Raw genomic sequence first — 18,705 nt, forward strand, 5'->3', positions numbered from 1 at the left:
TTGTTGTTATTGTTGTTGTTGTTAAGTGCCATTGAGTTGATTCCAACTCATAGCAACCCTATGTACCACAGAACAAAACACTGCCCGGTCCTGCAACGTGCTCACAATCGTTGTTATGCTTGAGCCCATTGTCAATAGATCTAGTTAAATAAAAACAATTTTTTTTAATTGATGAAGATGGTGCTCCAATTTAGTACTCACTTAAAAACTTTTAACTTTAATGAACTCTATATTTTCATTTGTTTTACCACATTTGACAATTTCTTTATGAACTTTGTTAATACATAAACTTTTGAAAACCAGCTTGAGACAAGAGGGCAAAGGATGGCACCTAATAGGCTACTGTGAACCTATTAGACAAGAAAGAGTGAGCATATAGATGGAAAAACATGGAGGGGAAAAATATATTCCCATTCAAATAGAATCGATAAGTTCTAATTTAAATAACCTTGAAGAAAAGCAGTGAAGAAAAATGATGATCAACAAGAATATGATAATCAGATCAGACAGAGGTCAGCAACGTTGTAATGGAGTGAGTGCTGTGGAGAATAGAAAAGATAAGATCAAAGATGTAGTGTCAAACAGGTTATTCAAAGTCTCCTGATGGCAAGGGCAGACACAGGGTCACTAGGTGTAATGATTTTGTAATATTCCTAAAATGATGGTGGCTTTCACTATGGTCTAACAGTGGAGGTGATGAAATTTGCTGGGATTCTGGATATCTTTTTATTGGATAGACAATAGAGTTTTCTGGAAGAGTGTGCATAAGATAGACAGAGGAAACAAAGATGATGTTCAGTGAGAGAAAACTACTCAGCTCCTAAAAGAATGGAGTTGCCTTCAACTGGGATAGGAAAGACTGTGGCAAAGTCTTAATGCCAGTGTAGCATTTTGGAGTATGTTTAGTTTGAGGTGCCAGTTAAGCATCCACATAATGATGGCAAGTAGGCAATTAAATACAGAAGTCTGGAATCCAGGAGAGTGGTCCTTACTGGAGTCATGAATTTGGGAGTTGTCCATGACTTTAAAGCCGCGAGTCTTTTGGCTATTGCAAAAACAATATCTGTCATGAACATTGGTGTGAAAATACTCAACAGAATACTGGCAAACCAAATCTAAGAGCATGCTAGAAAGATCATATACCAAGACCAAGTGACATTTTGACCAAAATGAAACTGAAGTAAGTCAATCAATGTAATATACCATGTGATCATTTCAATTGATGCAAAAAAGGCATTTGACAAAATCCAACACCGTTCCATGATAGTATACTCAAGAAAATAAGAATAGAAGAAAAATTCCTCAACAGTATAAAGGGCAGCTAGGAAAAATAGACCACAAATATCATACTCAGTAAAGAAAGACTAAAAGATTTCCTCTCTAAAATCAGGAATAAGACAAGAATGCCTTCTTTCACCACTGCTATTGGTGGCAGTGGGTTATTCAACATTGGAATGGAAATTCTAACCAGGGAAATTAAGCAAGAAAAAGAAACAAAAGACATTGAAATTAGAAAGGAAAAAAAACACTAACTCCATTCCCAGATGACATGATCCTATATATACGAAAAATCCCAAAGAATTTGCAGCAAAGCTACTACGGCTAATAAATGAATTCAACAAAGTTGCAGGGTACTTGAACACCACACAAAAATCAGTTATTTTACGTACACATCAGCAGTGAAGCATTTTAAAAGAATATTAATAAGGCATTCCCACTTAAAATGACATATAAAAACAATAAAATATCTAGGAATAAAATTAACCAGGGAGGAAAATACCTGTACGATGAAAACTGTAAAACATTGCTGAAGGAAATTAAAGCAGATCTAGATGAATGAAAAGATATCCTGTGTTCATGGACTGGAATTCTCAATATTGTTAACATGTCAATACTACCCAAAGTAAACTACAGGTTCAATGCAATCCATGTCAAAACTCTAAGAGCCTTTTTTTTAGAAATGGAAAAGTTATTCCTGAAATTCATATATAACTGCAAATAGCCAAAACGATCTTAAAAAAAATTAATAAAAATAGCAAGACTCATACGTCCTGATTTCAAAATGTACTATAAAGCTACAGTAATCAAAATAGTGTCACAAGGGTATAAGGATATACATATAGACCAATGGAATAGAATTAAGGACCAAGAAGTAAACTCATGCATTTATGCCCAATTGATTTTTGACAAGTGTGCAAAGCCCATTCAATGGAGAAAGAACAGTATCTCCAATAAATAGTACTGGGGGAACTGGACAAATGCAAAAGAATGAAGTTGGACCCATGCCTCACACCATATGTAAAAATTAACTCAAAATGTATCAATATAAGAAGTAAAATCATAAAACTCATAAAAAAAACCTTCAAGGTCTTATTTTTGACAATGGATTCTTAGATTGACACCAAATGCACAAGCAACAAAAGAGAAAATAGATGAATAGGACCCATAAAATTGAAAAAAAAATGTGCATCAAAGGACTTTATCAAGAAAATGAAAAGGTAACCTACAGAATGGGAGAAAATATTTGGGAATCATATACTTGATAAAGGTTTAATATCCAGAATGTAGAAAGGACACTTACAGCTCAACAACAAAAGAAAAACATCACAATCAGAAAACGAACAAGAACTTAAATAGGTATTTCATCAGACACAGTATGTTGGTGTTGTTAACTGCCATTGAGCAGCCCCGATTATGGCGACCCTATGAATAACAGAACAAAATGCTGCCTGGTCCTAGGCCATCCTTATGATTGTTTGAAGATCAGGCAATGTTCTGTTGTGACCTCTAGAGTTGTCATTGGCTATCTTTTCAGAAGTAGATCCCCATGCCTTTCTTCCATGAGAAAAAAAAGTTTGTTTTTTTTTTCCATGAAGCTCCATGAAAATCTGTTCAGCATCATAGCAACATCTAAGACAAAACTGACAGACAGTTGGTGGCCTGACATGAGGTGATTGGCCAGGTTCCCCTGGATGGGCAGGAGAAATTCTACCACTGCGTTACAAATGCCTCAAAGAAGATACAAAATGGCCAATATGTACATGAAGGGATGTTCAACATTATTAGTTTTTACCAAACCAAAACCAAACCTGTTGCTGTGGAGTCCATTCTGACTCATAGCAACCCTATAGGACAGAGTAGAACTGCCTCATAGGTTTTCCAAGGAGTGGCTGGTAGATTTGAACTACTGGTCTTTTGGTTATCAGCCAAAGTCTTTAAGCACTGGGCCATTAGGATCCCCATTAGTCTTTAGAGAAATGCAAATCAAAACCACAATGAGATACCACTTCACTCCCACTGTTCTTGTTGTCCTTAGGTGCTGTCCAGTCAGTTTCCTGTCATAGCAGCACTATGTGCAACAGAACGAAACACTGCCTGGTTCTGGACCATCCTCACAATTGTCATTATGCTTCAACCCATCGTTGCAGCCACTGTATCAGTCCATTTCATTGAGGATCTTCCTCTCTTTTGCGGATTCTCCACTTTACCAAGCATGATGTCTTTTTCCATGTCTAAAGTATGTGAGACAAATTCTCCCCATCCTTGCCTCTAAGGAGCATTCTGGCAGTGCTTTGTCCAAGACAAATTTGTTCCTTCTTTTGGCAGTCCATGGTATAGCCAATATTCTTTGCCAACACACTGTAAATCAAAGGCTACAATTTTTTGGTCTTCCTTATTCATTGTCCAGCTTTTTCATGCATATAAGGTAACTGAAAACAACATGGCTTGGGTCAGGCTCACCGTAGTATCTAAAGTGACATCTTTTCTTTTTAACACTGTAAAGAAGCCTTTAGCTGCAGATTTTCCCACTGCAAAATGTCCTTTGATTTCTTGATTGGTACTTCCATGGGTCTTGATTGTGAATTTCAGTGAAATGAAATCCTTGACAAATTCAGTCTTTTCTCCATTTGTCATGATGTTGCTTATTAGTTCAGTTGTGAGGATTTTTTGTTTTCTTTATGTTGAGGTGTAATCCATACTGAAGACTATAATCCTTGATCTTCAACAGTAAGTGCTTAAAGTCCTCTTCACTTTCAGCAAGCAAGGTTGTGTCATTTACATAACACAGGTTGTTAATGAATCTTCCTCCAATCCTGATGCCACGTTGTTCAGATAGTCCAGCTTCTCAGTTATTTGCTCAGCTTGCAGATTGAATAAGTATGGTGGAAGGATAAAACCCTGAAGGGCATTTTTTAACTTTATTTTAAACCATGTAGTATTCCCTTGTTCTGTCCGAAAATCTTCCTCTTGGTCAATGTACAGTTTCCTCATAAGCACAATGAAGTGTTCTGGAATTCCCACTCTTCCCAATGTTATTCATAATTTGTTATGATCCACACAGTTGAATGCCTTTGCATAGTCAATAAAACACAGGTAAACATCTTTCTCCTATTCTCTGCTTTCCACCAGGATCTGTCTGACACCAACAATGATATCCCTGTTTCCTCGTACTCTTCTGAATCCTGGTTGAATTTTTGGCAGTTTTCCTGCTGCAGCTGCTTTTGTATGATCGTTAGTAAAATTTTACTTGCGTGTGATATTAATGATATTGTTCAATAATTTCCACATTCAGTTGGATCACCTGTCTTGGGAATAGGCATAAATATGGATTTTTCCAGCTGGTTGGCCAGGTAGCTGTCTTCCAAATTTCTTGGAATAGATGAGTGAGTACTTCCAGGACTGCACCTATTTGTTGAAACATCTCAATTGGTATTCTGTCAATTCCCTAAGCCTTGTTTTTGCCAATGCCTTCAGTGTAGCCTGGACTTCTTCCTTCAGTACCATCGGTTCCTGATCATATGCTACCTCCTAAAATGATTGAACATTGACCAATTCTTTTTGGTATAGTGACTCTGTGTATTCCTTCCATCTTTTGAACCGAATGATGCTTCTTGCATCATTCAGTACTTTGCCCGTAGAACCTTCAATATTTCAACTCAAGATTTGAACTTTTTCTTCAATGCTTTCAGCTTGAGAAATGCTGAATGTGTTCTTCCCTTTTGGTTTCCTAACCCCAGGTCTTTGTACATTTCATTTTAATACTTTATTTTGTTTTCTCTAGCCACACTTTGAAATCTTTTACTTAGCTCTATTACTTCATCATTTCTTCAGTTTACTTTAGCTATTTGACTTTCAAGGGCATGTTTCAGAGCCTCTTCTGAAATTGTTTTGGTCTTTTCTTTCTTTCCTGTCTTTTTAATGACCCGTTGCTTTTTTCATGTATGATGCCCTTGATGTCATTACACAATTCATCTGGTCTTTGGTCATTAGCGTTCAACATGTCAAATCTATTCTTGAGATGGTCTCTAAATTCAGGTTGGGTATACTCAAGGTTGTTATACTTTGGTTCTTTTGGACTTGTTCTAACGTTCTTCAACTTGCATATGAGCAATTTATTGTCTGTTTTGCAATCATTTCCTGGCATTTTTCTGACTGATGATGTTGAGTTTTTCCATCATCTTCCACTAGGGTAGCTTTTATCAGAAAAAATGGAAACCAACAAGTGTTATGAAGGATGTGGAGAAATTGGAACTCAGTACGATGTGGGTGGCAATGTAAAGTGTTCAACTCCTGTGGAACAAAAGTTTGACAGTTCCTCAAAAAGATAAATACAAAAATAACATACGGGGGCAGAGCCAAGATGGCGGACTAGGCAGATGCTACCTCGGATCCCTCTTACAACAAAGACACGGAAAAGCAAGTGAATCGATCACATACATAACAATCTACGAACCCTGAACAACAAACACAGATTTAGAGACGGAGAACGAACTAATACGGGGAAGCAGCGATTGTTTCCAGAGCCTGGAGCCAGCGTACCAGTCAGGTACGGCACAAGCACAGAGAGCGGCTCCACCCACCTGAACTAACGCCGGGAGGGGGACCAGCCGGTTCCACGGGTGGTGTGGGACGCAGCCGGTAGGAGAAGTCCCCGGGAGGCAGTGACTGGTCTTGGAGCAGAAAGAGCAGCGTCAGAGCCGGGGAACCGTCCCTCAGGGATTTGGACTGGACGCAGCGGATTTTCTGGAAAAACTAGTTTCCCAGTGATGGCTCGGAGACAACAATCCATATCAAACTACTTAAAGAAGCAGACCATGACAGCTTCTCCAACCCCCCAAACAAAAGAATCAAAATCTTTCCCAAATGAAGATACAATCCTGGAATTATCAGATACAGAATATAAAAAACTAATTTACAGAATGCTTAATGATATCACAAATGAAATTAGGATAACTGCAGAAAAAGCCAAGGAACACACTGATAAAACTGTTGAAGAACTCAAAAAGATTATTCAAGAACATAGAGGAAAAATTAATAAGTTGCAAGAATCCATAGAGAGACAACATGTAGAAATCCAAAAGATTAACAATAAAATAACAGAATTAGACAATGCAATAGGAAGTCAGAGGAGCAGACTCGAGCAATTAGAATGCAGACTGGGACATCTGGAGGACCAGGGAATCGACACCAACATAGCTGAAAAAAAATCAGATAAAAGGATTAAAAAAAATGAAGAAACCCTAAGAATTATGTGGGACTCTATCAAGAAGGATAACCTGCGGGTGATTGGAGTCCCAGAACAGGGAGGGGGGACAGAAAACACAGAGAAAATAGTTGAAGAACTCCTGACAGAAAACTTCCCTGACATCATGAAAGACGAAAGGATATCTATCCAAGATGCTCATCGAACCCCATTTAAGACTGATCCAAAAAGAAAAACACCAAGACATATTATCATCAAACTCACCAAAACCAAAGATAAACAGAAAATTTTAAAAGCAGCCAGGGAGAAAACAAAGGTTTCCTTCAAGGGAGAATCAATAAGAATATGTTCTGACTACTCAGCAGAAACCATGCAGGCAAGAAGGGAATGGGACAACATACACAGAACACTGAAGGAGAAAAACTGCCAGCCAAGGATCATATATCCAGCAAAACTCTCTCTGAAATATGAAGGCAAAATTAAGATATTTACAGACAAACACAAGTTTAGAGAATTTGCAAAAACCAAACCAAAGCTACAAGAAATACTAAAGGATATTGTTTGGTCAGAGAACCAATAATATCAGATATCAGCACAACACAAGGTCACAAAACAGAACGTCCTGATATCAACTCAAATAGGGAAATCACAAGAACAAACAAATTAAGATTAATTAAAAAAAAAAAATACACATAACAGGGAATCATGGAAGTCAATAGGTAAAAGATCACAATAATCAAAAAGAGGGACTAAATACAGGAGGCATTGAACTGCCATGTGGAGAGTGATACAAGGCCATATAGAACAATACAAGTTAGGTTTTTACTTAGAAAAATAGGGGTAAATAATAAGGTAACCACAAAAAGGTATAACAACTCTATAACTCAAGATAAAAACCAAGAAAAACGTAACGACTCAACTAACATAAAGTCAAGCACTATGAAAATGAGGATCTCACAATTTACTAAGAAAAACGCCTCAGCACAAAAAAGTATGTGGAAAAATGAAATTGTCAACAACACACATAAAAAGGCATCAAAATGACAGCACTAAAAACTTCTTTATCTATAATTACCCTGAATGTAAATGGACTAAATGCACCAATAAAGAGACAGAGAGTCACAGACTGGATAAAGAAACACGATCCATCTATATGCTGCCTACAAGAGACACACCTTAGACTTAGAGACACAAACAAACTAAAACTCAAAGGATGGAAAAAAGTATATCAAGCAAACAATAAGCAAAAAAGAAGAGGAGTAGCAATATTAATTTCTGACAAAATAGACTTTAGACTTAAATCCACCACAAAGGATAAAGAAGGACACTATATAATGATAAAAGGGACAATTGATCAGGAAGACATAACCATATTAAATATTTATGCAGCCAATGACAGGGCTGCAAGATATATAAATCAAATTTTAACAGAAATGAAAAGCGAGACATACCTCCACAGTTATAGTAGGAGACTTCAACACACCACTTTCGGAGAAGGACAGGACATCCAGTAAGAAGCTCAATAGAGACACGGAAGATCTAATTACAACAATCAACCAACTTGACCTCATTGACTTATACAGAACTCTCCACCCAACTGCTGCAAAGTATACTTTTTTTTCTAGTGCACATGGAACATTCTCTAGAATAGACCACATATTAGGTCATAAAACAAACCTTTGCAGAGTCCAAAACATCGAAATATTACAAAGCATCTTCTCAGACCACAAGGCAATAAAACTAGAGATCAATAACAGAAAAACTAGGGAAAAGAAATCAAATACTTGGAAAATGAACAACACCCTTCTGAAAAAAGACTGGGTTATAGAAGACATTAAGGAGGGAATAAGGAAATTCATAGAAAGCAACGAGAATGAACATACTTCCTATCAAAACCTCTGGGACACAGCAAAAGCAGTGCTCAGAGGCCAATTTATATCAATAAATGCACACATACAAAAAGAAGAAAGAGCCAAAAGCAGAGAACTGTCCCTACAACTTGAACAAATAGAAAGTGAGCAACAAAAGAACCCATCAGGCACCAGAAGAAAACAAATAATAAAAATTAGAGCTGAACTAAATGAATTAGAGAACAGAAAAACAATTGAAAGAATTAACAAAGCCAAAAGCTGGTTCTTTGAAAAAATTAACAAAATCGATAAACCATTGGCTAGACTGACTAAAGAAATACAGGAAAGGAAACAAATAACGCGAATAATAAATGAGAAGGACCACATCACAACAGAACCAAATGAAATTAAAAGAATCATTTCAGATTATTATGAAAAATTGTACTCTAACAAATTTGAAAACCTAGAAGAAATGGATGAATTCCTGGAAAAACACTACCTACCTAAACTAACACAATCAGAAGTAGAACAACTAAATAGACCCATAACAAAAAAAGAGATTGAAACGGTAATCAAAAAACTCCCAACAAAAAAAAGCCCTGGCCCGGACGGCTTCACTGCAGAGTTCTACCAAACTTTCAGAGAAGAGTTAACACCACTACTTCTAAAGGTATTCCAAAGCATAGAAAAAGACGGAATACTACCCAACTCATTCTATGAAGCCACCATCTCCCTGATACCAAAACCAGGTAAAGACATTACAAAAAAAGAAAATTATAGACCTATATCCCTCATGAACATTGATGCAAAAATCCTCAACAAAATTCTAGCCAATAGAATCCAACAACACATCAAAAAAATAATTCACCCTGATCAAGTGGGATTTATACCAGGTATGCAAGGCTGGTTTAATATCAGAAAAACCATTAATGTAATCCATCACATAAATAAAACAAAAGACAAAAACCACATGATCTTATCAATTGATGCAGAAAAGGCATTTGACAAAGTCCAACACCCATTTATGATAAAAACTCTTACCAAAATAGGAATTGAAGGAAAATTCCTCAACATAATAAAGGGCATCTATGCAAAGCCAACAGCCAATATCACTCTAAATGGAGAGAACCTGAAAGCATTTCCCTTGAGAACGGGAACCAGACAAGGATGCCCTTTATCACCGCTCTTATTCAACATCGTGTTGGAAGTCTTAGCCAGGGCAATTAGGCTAGACAAAGAAATAAAAGGTATCCGGATTGGCAAGGAAGAAGTAAAGTTATCACTATTTGCAGATGACATGATTATATACACAGAAAACCCTAAGGAATCCTCCAGAAAACTACTGAAACTAATAGAAGAGTTTGGCAGAGTCTCAGGTTATAAAATAAACATACAAAAATCACTTGGATTCCTCTACATCAACAAAAAGAACACCGAAGAGGAAATAACCAAATCAATACCATTCACAGTAGCCCCCAAGAAGATAAGATACTTAGGAATAAATCCTACCAAGGATGTAAAAGACCTATACAAAGAAAACTACAAAGCTCTACTACAAGAAATTCAAAAGGACATACTTAAGTGGAAAAACATACCTTGCTCATGGATAGGAAGACTTAACATAGTAAAAATGTCTATTCTACCAAAAGCCATCTATACATTTAACGCACTTCCGATCCAAATTCCAATGTCATATTTTAAGGGGATAGAGAAACAAATCACCAATTTCATATGGAAGGGAAAGAAGCCCCGGATAAGCAAAGCACTACTGAAAAAGAAGAAGAAAGTGGGAGGCCTCACCTTACCTGACTTCAGAACCTATTATACAGCCACAGTAGTCAAAACAGCCTGGTATTGGTACAACAACAGACACATAGACCAATGGAACAGAATTGAGAACCCAGACATAGATCCATCCACGTATGAGCAGCTGATATTTGACAAAGGACCAGTGTCATTTAACTGGGGAAAAGATAGCCTTTTTAACAAATGGTGCTGGCATAACTGGATATCCATTTGCAAAAAAATGAAACAGGACCCATACCTCACACCATGCACAAAAACTAACTCCAAGTGGATCAAAGACCTAAACATAAAGACTAAAACGATAAAGATCATGGAAGAAAAAATTGGGACAACCCTAGGAGCCCTAATACAAGGTATAAACAGAATACAAAACATTACCAAAAATGATGAAGAGAAACGCAATAACGGGGAGCTCCTAAAAATCAAACACCTATGCTCATGTAAAGACTTCACCAAAAGAGTAAAAAGACCACCTACAGACTGGGAAAGAATTTTCAGCTATGACATCTCCGACCAGCACCTGATCTCTAAAATCTACATGATTCTGTCAAAACTCAACCACAAAAAGACAAACAACCCAATCAAGAAGTGGGCAAAGGATATGAACACACATTTCACTAAAGAAGATATTCAGGCAGCCAACAGATACATGAGAAAATGCTCTCGATCATTAGCCATTAGAGAAATGCAGATTAAAACTACGATGAGATTCCATCTCACACCAGCAAGGCTGGCATTAATCCAAAAAACACAAAATAATAAATGTTGGAGAGGCTGCGGAGAGATTGGAACTCTCATACACTGCTGGTGGGAATGTAAAATGGTACAACCACTTTGGAAATCTATCTGGCGTTATCTTAAACAGTTCGAAATAGAACTACCATACAACCCAGAAATCCCACTCCTCAGAATATACCCTAGGGATACAAGAGCCTTCATACAAACAGATACATGCACACCCATGTTTATTGCAGCTCTGTTTACAATAGCAAAAAGTTGGAAGCAACCACGGTGTCCATCAACGGATGAATGGGTAAATAAATTGTGGTATATTCACACAATGGAATACTACGCATCGATAAAGAACAGTGACGAATCTCTGAAACATTTCATAACATGGAGGAACCTGGAAGGCATTATGCTGAGCGAAATTAGTCAGAGGCAAAAGGACAAATATTGTATAAGACCACTATTATAAGATCTTGAGAAATAGTAAACCTGAGAAGAACACATACTTTTGTGGTTACGAGGGGGGGAGGGAGGGAGGGTGGGAGAGGGTTTTTTATTGATTAATCAGTAGATAAGAACTGCTTTAGGTGAAGGGAAAGACAACACTCAATACATGGAAGGTCAGCTCAATTGGACTGGACCAAAAGCAAAGAAGTTTCCGGGATAAAATGAATGCTTCAAAGGTCAGCGGAGCAAGTGCGGGGGTCTGGGGAACATGGTTTGCGGGGACTTCTAAGTCAATTGGCAAAATAATTCTATTATGAAATCATTCTGCATCCCACTTTGAAATGTGGCGTCTGGGGTCTTAAATGCTAACAAGCGGCCATCTAAGATGCAGCAATTGGTCTCAACCCACCTGGAGCAAAGGAAAATGAAGAACACCAAGGCCACACGACAACTAAGAGCCCAAGAGACAGAAAGGGCCACATGAACCAGAGAGCTACATCATCCTGAGACCAGAAGAACTAGTTGGTGCCCGGCCACCATCGATGACTGCCCTGACAGGGAGCACAGCAGAGGACCCCTGAGGGAGCAGGAGATCAGTGGGATACAGACCCCAAATTCTCATAAAAAGACCAAACTTAATGGTCTGACTGAGACTAGAAGAATCCCGGCGGCCATGCTCCCCAGACCTTCTGTTGGCACAGGACAGGAACCATCCCCGAAGAGAACTCATCAGAAATGAAAGGGACTGGTCAGCGGGTGGGAGAGAGACGCTGATGAAGAGTGAGCTAATTATATTAGGTGGACACTTGAGATTGTGTTGGCAACTCTTCTCTGGAGAGGGGATGGGAGGATAGAGAGAGAGGGAAGCAGGCAAAATTGTCAAGAAAGGAGAGACTGAAAGGGCTGACTCAAGAGGGGGAGAGCAAGTGGGAGTAGGGAGTGAGATGTATGTAAACTTATATGTGACAGACTGGATTTCTAAACGTTCACTTGAAGCTTAATAAAAGTTATTAAAAAAAAAAAAAGACACTAGGAAATAAAAGAAAAAAAAAAAAAAAGGAAGTTAGCTGCAGAGGATGGCAGGGCTTTGCTCCAAAAAAAAAAAATAAAATAACATACGACCCAACAATTTCATTTGTAGCTATACACCTGAGAGATTTGAAAGCTGGGACTCAGATAGACACTTGTACACCAACGTCTATTACAGCATTGTTTACAATAGCCAAAGGTGGAAACCAGCCACATGTCCCTCAGCAGATGAATAGATTAGCAAAATTTAGTGTATCCATACAATGGATTATTATTCAGCCATAAAGAGAAATGAAGTTCTGGCACATGCTAGAAAGTGAATGAACCTTGAAAACTTTATGTTGAGTGAAATAAGATGGACACAAAAGGGAAATATTTTATGATCCTATTTATATAAAGTATCTAGTTACAGAAATGCTTAAAAAACAAAGCTTATTGGTAGTGTTCAGAAGCTGGGGGGGCAAGAAGGGAATCGGACTCATTGCTGAAGGGATACTGAGTTTCTCTTTGGAGTGATGTAAAACTTTTGGAAATGAATAATGTTGATGGTAGCAAAACATGGTAAATATCATTCAGGTCATTGAATTGTACACTTAAAAATAGCTAAACTTTGGACTTTTTGTTATATATATTTTACCACAATTAAAAAAACAAACAACAGCAACAACAAACCATAATGAGTTACCACTTCATTCCTACAAGGATGGTTATTAAAAAAAAAAAAAAAAAACAAATAACAACAAGTATTGGAGAGAATGTGGAGAAATTGGAATTCTCATACACTGTTGGTGGGAATGAAAATTGTGCAACCACTTTGTAAAGCTGTTTGGAAATTCCTCAGAATGTTAAATAGAGTTGATTTATGGCTCAGCAATTCACTCCTAAGTTCATACTCAAGGTAACTGAAAATCTATGTCCACTACAAAATTTTGTACCTGAATATTCATAGCACCATTAGTCATAATAGCAGCACAGTGGTAACAACCCAAATGTCCGTCAACCCATGAATGAATAAACAAAATGTAGGATAGCTAGACAACAGGTAATTACCAAGCAAAAAAGGAATAAAGTTATCATACGTGCTCCAATATGGATGAATCTTTAATGCATGATATTAAATGACAGAAACCAGACCTTTAAAAAGGCCTTACGTTGTATGATTTCATGTATATGAAATATCCAGAGTAGGCAAATCCATAGAGACAGAAATCAGATTAAAAGTTTTTAGGTAATGGGGGTTCAGAGAAATGTGCAGTGACTGCTTATGGGCTTGGGGTTTAGTTTCTGGGGTTTTGAAAATGTTCTGGAATTAAATAATGGTGATCGATGAAGAACTTTGTGAATGTACTAAAATCCACTGAATTGTACAATTTAAAAGGATAAATTCGATGGTATAAAAATGTTTATTAAAAATAAAAATAAATTTAAAGCTTTCGTGTATCAAAGGACTTATGGAATGGGAGAAAGTATTTGGGTACCATATATCTGATAAGGATTTAATATCCAGAAAGGATTTAATATGCAGAAAGAACTCCTGTAACTCAGTGACAAAAGACAACTCAATTTAAAAACAAGCAAAAACTGGAATAGACATTTCTCCAAAGAAGATATACAAATGGCCAATAAGTCATGGAAAGATGCTCAACATCATTAGTCTTTAGGGAAATGCAAATCAAACCCACCACAAGATACCCCCTCAGACCCTCTGGGGTGGCTATTATTAGAAAAATGAAAGATAACAAGTGTTGACAAGGATGTTGAGAAATTAGAATGCTCATTCATTGCTGGTGGGAATGTAAAATGGTGTAGCCTTTTGGAAAACAATGTGTTTCTTCAAAAAGTTAAACAGAATTACTCAGCAATTCTACTTCCAGGTATATACCCAAAAAACTTCTAGACAGGGACTCAATTTTTTTTTTACATCAATATTCATTGCAGCATTATTCACAACAGCGAAAAATGTGTAAATAACCCAGGAGTCCATCAACATATGAATGTATAAACAAAATGTGGTTTCCGTTTAGGGTGATGGAAAACATTAGGAAATGGATAGTGGTGATGTTTGTACAACTAAATGAATGTAATTATTGTTTCTGAATTGTACACTTAAAAATAGTTTCAATGGCAAATGTTATGTTAAATATATCTTACCATGATAAAATTACATAAAACAAAACAGCATTAACGGGATGTTGCAATGATGAGAAATGTGCAGAAGTGGTGGTCCCTTGGCTCAGGTGCTCAGTCAATGGACCTGCGTAGGGCTGTTCAGTAGAGTGGTCACAGGGGGAGTTTTTGCAGTCTTTGTGGCCCTTGATGGGTCAACATCCAAAATTTCTCATGAGTAAAATCTTTTGCTGTCATTGTAATCACAGAGCTTTGCAAATCCTTAAGGAGCAAGGCTCAGAGGAAGAATTTTGCCTTGGCTGATGCTTGCACCCTGAGGCCAGAAACATGCAGTCCTCTTCCCTGTAATTCTCCTGCTCACATTCATTTCAGGCCCTTTGTACGTATGGATAACCTACCTCTGTAACTGGATCCTAGTCTTCTTTCTTTAGGTTGCATTCAAAGGCATCCCTATCCTAAAATAGTATCAGGAGGTCTGACACCATGTTTAGGTTAAAAAAAATAGTTTATATTAATGTTATATTATATATATTTTATAAGTATAAGTGATGATATAGCAGATGCACCCTCAAAGTACTAATTTTAAAGGCTAATTTTACATACGGCTCATTGAATGTTGCCGTTGTTTCTACACATTATACTCAGCACTACCTAATATAATCTTTGCAGTCAAAATGGACTGAGCATGGAACAGCCATTTTGTTCCTTTTTTAGAATTTTACTACCAACTTTTCCTAATTTTAAAATTCTAGCTTAAATATACATTTTTTTTGTTTGCATTACAGATCATAAGTTGAAATTATGTCTTTTTGCTATCAATACTGTTGTAGTAAATTGAAAATTATCAGGAAAATACTGAAGCTGTAATACTTTGCAGTACTAACCGAGTGATGCTGGGCCTTGTTTGTTATGACAACAAAGATATTTTTAGCTGACTGTTATGTTACAATAATTAAAACATAATATGAGTTCAGGGATAGATACAAGGGGCCTATTGACCTTAAGAGAGGGTGCAGATTAAGACCAACACATAAATGGACACTTTATTTGCTACTGAATTGAATTGATGGATTATTTTAATAAAAGGTGCTACAACATAAAAATGAATTTCAATTCTTGCCTCACATCAAAGGCAAAATAAATTCTAGGTAGGTTCAAGCCTCAAATATAAAAGACAAAACTATAGCTTGAGGTAAGTAGAAGTTTCACAAACAAGACCTACTGAGCACAATTCACTAAGGAAAGTTCTGAGAAACACAAATATATTAAAACTAAGAACATATGTTCACCCAAAATTCTATAAAAGATATGCAAAAAACAAGCCACGCATTTAAAGAATAAGGAGACAGTGGATGCAACTGACAAAGATTAACATCCTGGTTATATAAAGAACTGACATAATTCAATAAGAAATGGATAGACAGCTCAAGAGAAATACGGGAGAGGAAATTTCAACAGGAGGAAAAATAAATGGCCCATAAATATGTGAGAAGATGCTTGATTTCATTAATAATAAAATAAATGTCAACTAATGAAATCATTTTTACACCCACTAAATTGTCAGAATAAATGAAAATGTGTTGGTGATTGGGTGGATCGCCAAGAACTTCTTATGGATGTTTAAAATGTTTCGTCTGCTTAGACAAACTCTTTGGAAGTTACCAAAGGAGACAATGTACTCTCTTGCACACAGAAGTTCCACCCCAGGTATAAAACTGACTCTCATTTCCACCAGGAGACAGGCATGAGGATGTTCAAATAGATTTATTCATAATAGAAGAACAGTAGCTACCCAAATTTCCATCAACATAAAAAATGGTATTTTGTAATGTCGCCATGTTGTTGCTTTTGTCGTTAGATGCTGTAGAGTCAGTTCCAACTCACAACTAAATGACGTACAACAAAACAAAAGGCTGCCTGGTCATGCGCCATCCTCACAATTTTCACTATGCTTGAGCCCATTGTCGCAGCCACTGTGTCATTCCATCTCATTGAAGGCCTTCCTCTTTTTTGCTGACCCTCATCTTTACCAAGCATGATGTCCTTCTCCAGGGACTGATGCCTCCTGATAACATGTCCAAAGTAAGTGAGATGCAGTCTCACTATCTTTGCTTCCAAGGAGCATACTGGTTGTACTTCTTTCAAGACAGATTTGTTTGTTCTTTTGGCAGTTCATGGTATATTCAATATTCTTCATCAACACCATAATTCAAAGGTGTCAATTTTTCTTCGGTCTTTCTTATTCATTAACTACCTCTCCCATGCATATGAGGCGATTTAAAGCACCATGGCTTGGGTCAGGCACAACTTAGTCTTTACAGGGACATCTTTGCTTTTTAATGCTTTAAAAGAGCTCTCTTGTAGCTAGCTGATTTGCCCAATATAATGTGTTTTTTGATTTCCTGAGTGCTGCTTCCACGGGTGTTGATTGTGGATCCAAGTAAAATGAAATCATTGACAACCTCAATTTTTTATCCGTTTATAATGACTTTGCTTATTGGTCCAGTTGTGAGAATTTTTGTTTTCTTTATGTTGAGGTATAATCTGTACTGAAGGCTCTGGTCTTTGAACTTCATTAGTGTTTCAAGCTTTCTTTAGTTTCAGCAAGAAAGTTCTGTCATCTGCATAATGCAGGCTGTTAATGAGTCTTCCTCCAATCCTAATGCCCCGTTCTTCTTCATATAGTCCAGTTTCTCAGATTATTTGCTCAGCATAAGGATTGAATAGGTGTGGAGAAAGGATACAACCCTGACACACACCTTTTCTGACATTACACCAAATAGTATTCCCTTGTTTTTTTCGAATGACTGCCTCTTGATCCATGTACAGATTCCTCATGAGCACCATTAAGTATCCTGAAATTCCCATTCTCCACAATGTTATCCATAATTTGTTACGATCCACACAGTTGAATGCCTTTGCGTAGTCAATAAAACACAGATAAACATTTTTCTGGCATTCTCTGCTTTCAGCCAGGATTCATCTGACATTAGCAATTATATCCCAGGATCCACTTCCTCTTCTAAATTCAGCTTGAATTTCTAGCAGTTTCCTGTCAGTATACTGCTGCAGCCACTTTTGAATGATCTTCAGCAAAATTTTGCTTGCATGTGATATTAACGATATTGTTTGATAATTTCCACATTCAGTTGGATCATCTTTCTTGGGAATAGGCATAAATATGGATCTCTTCCAGTCAGATGGCCAGGTAGCTGTTTTCCAAATTTCTTGGTATAGATAAGTGAGCTCTTCCAGTGATGTACCTGTTTGTTGGAACATCTTAGTTGGTATTCTGCCAACTCCCGAAGATTTGTTTTTCACCAATGCCTTCAGTGCAGAGTGGACTTCTTCCTTCAGTACTATCAGTTCCTGATCATATGTTACCTCCTGAAATGGTTGAACATCAACCAATTCTTTTTGGTATAGTGTCTCTGTGTATTCCTTTCATCTTCTTTTGTTGCTTCCCGTGTTGTTTAGTATTTTCTCTGTAGAAACCTTCAATATTGCAACTCAGTTCTTTCAGCTTGACAAACACTGAGCGTGTTCTTCACTTATACTTTTCTATCTCCAGGTCTTTGCACATGTCACCTTAATACTTTGCTAAATCTTCTTGAGCCATCCTTTGAAATCTTCTCTTCAGCCCTTTTACTTCATCATTTTTTCCTTTTGCTTTAGCTACTCGACGTTCAAGAACAAGTTTCAGAGTCCGTTCTGACGTTCATTTAGGTCTTTCCTTTTTGTCCTGTCTTTTTAATGACCTCTTGTTTAGTTCATGTAAGATGACCTTGATGTCATTCCACAACTCATTTGGTCTACTATCATTAGTGTTCAATGTGTCAAATCTGTTCTTGAGATGGTCTCTAAATTCAGATAGGATATACTCAAGGTGGTACTTCAGCTCTGGTGGATTTGTTCTAATTTTTTTCAGTTTTAACTTGAACTTGCATATGAGTAATTGATGGTCTGATCTGAATTCAGCCCCTGGCCTTGTTCTGACTGATGATATTGAGCTTTTCCATCATCTCTTTCCACAGATGTAGTCAATTTGATTCCTGCGTATTCCATCTGGTGAGGTCCAAGTGTATAGTAGCCATTTTGTGTTGGTGAAAAATGGTATTTGCAATGAAGAAGCCGTTGGTCTCAAAAATTCAATCATTTGATCTTCAGCATTGTTTCTGTCACCAAGGTCATATTTTCCAACTTCTGGTTCTTCTTCATGTTCAACTTTTGCAT

The sequence above is a fragment of the Loxodonta africana genome, chromosome 3 (genome assembly GCF_030014295.1).
Source record: "Loxodonta africana isolate mLoxAfr1 chromosome 3, mLoxAfr1.hap2, whole genome shotgun sequence".
In the NCBI taxonomy this organism is placed as follows: Eukaryota; Metazoa; Chordata; class Mammalia; order Proboscidea; family Elephantidae; genus Loxodonta; species Loxodonta africana.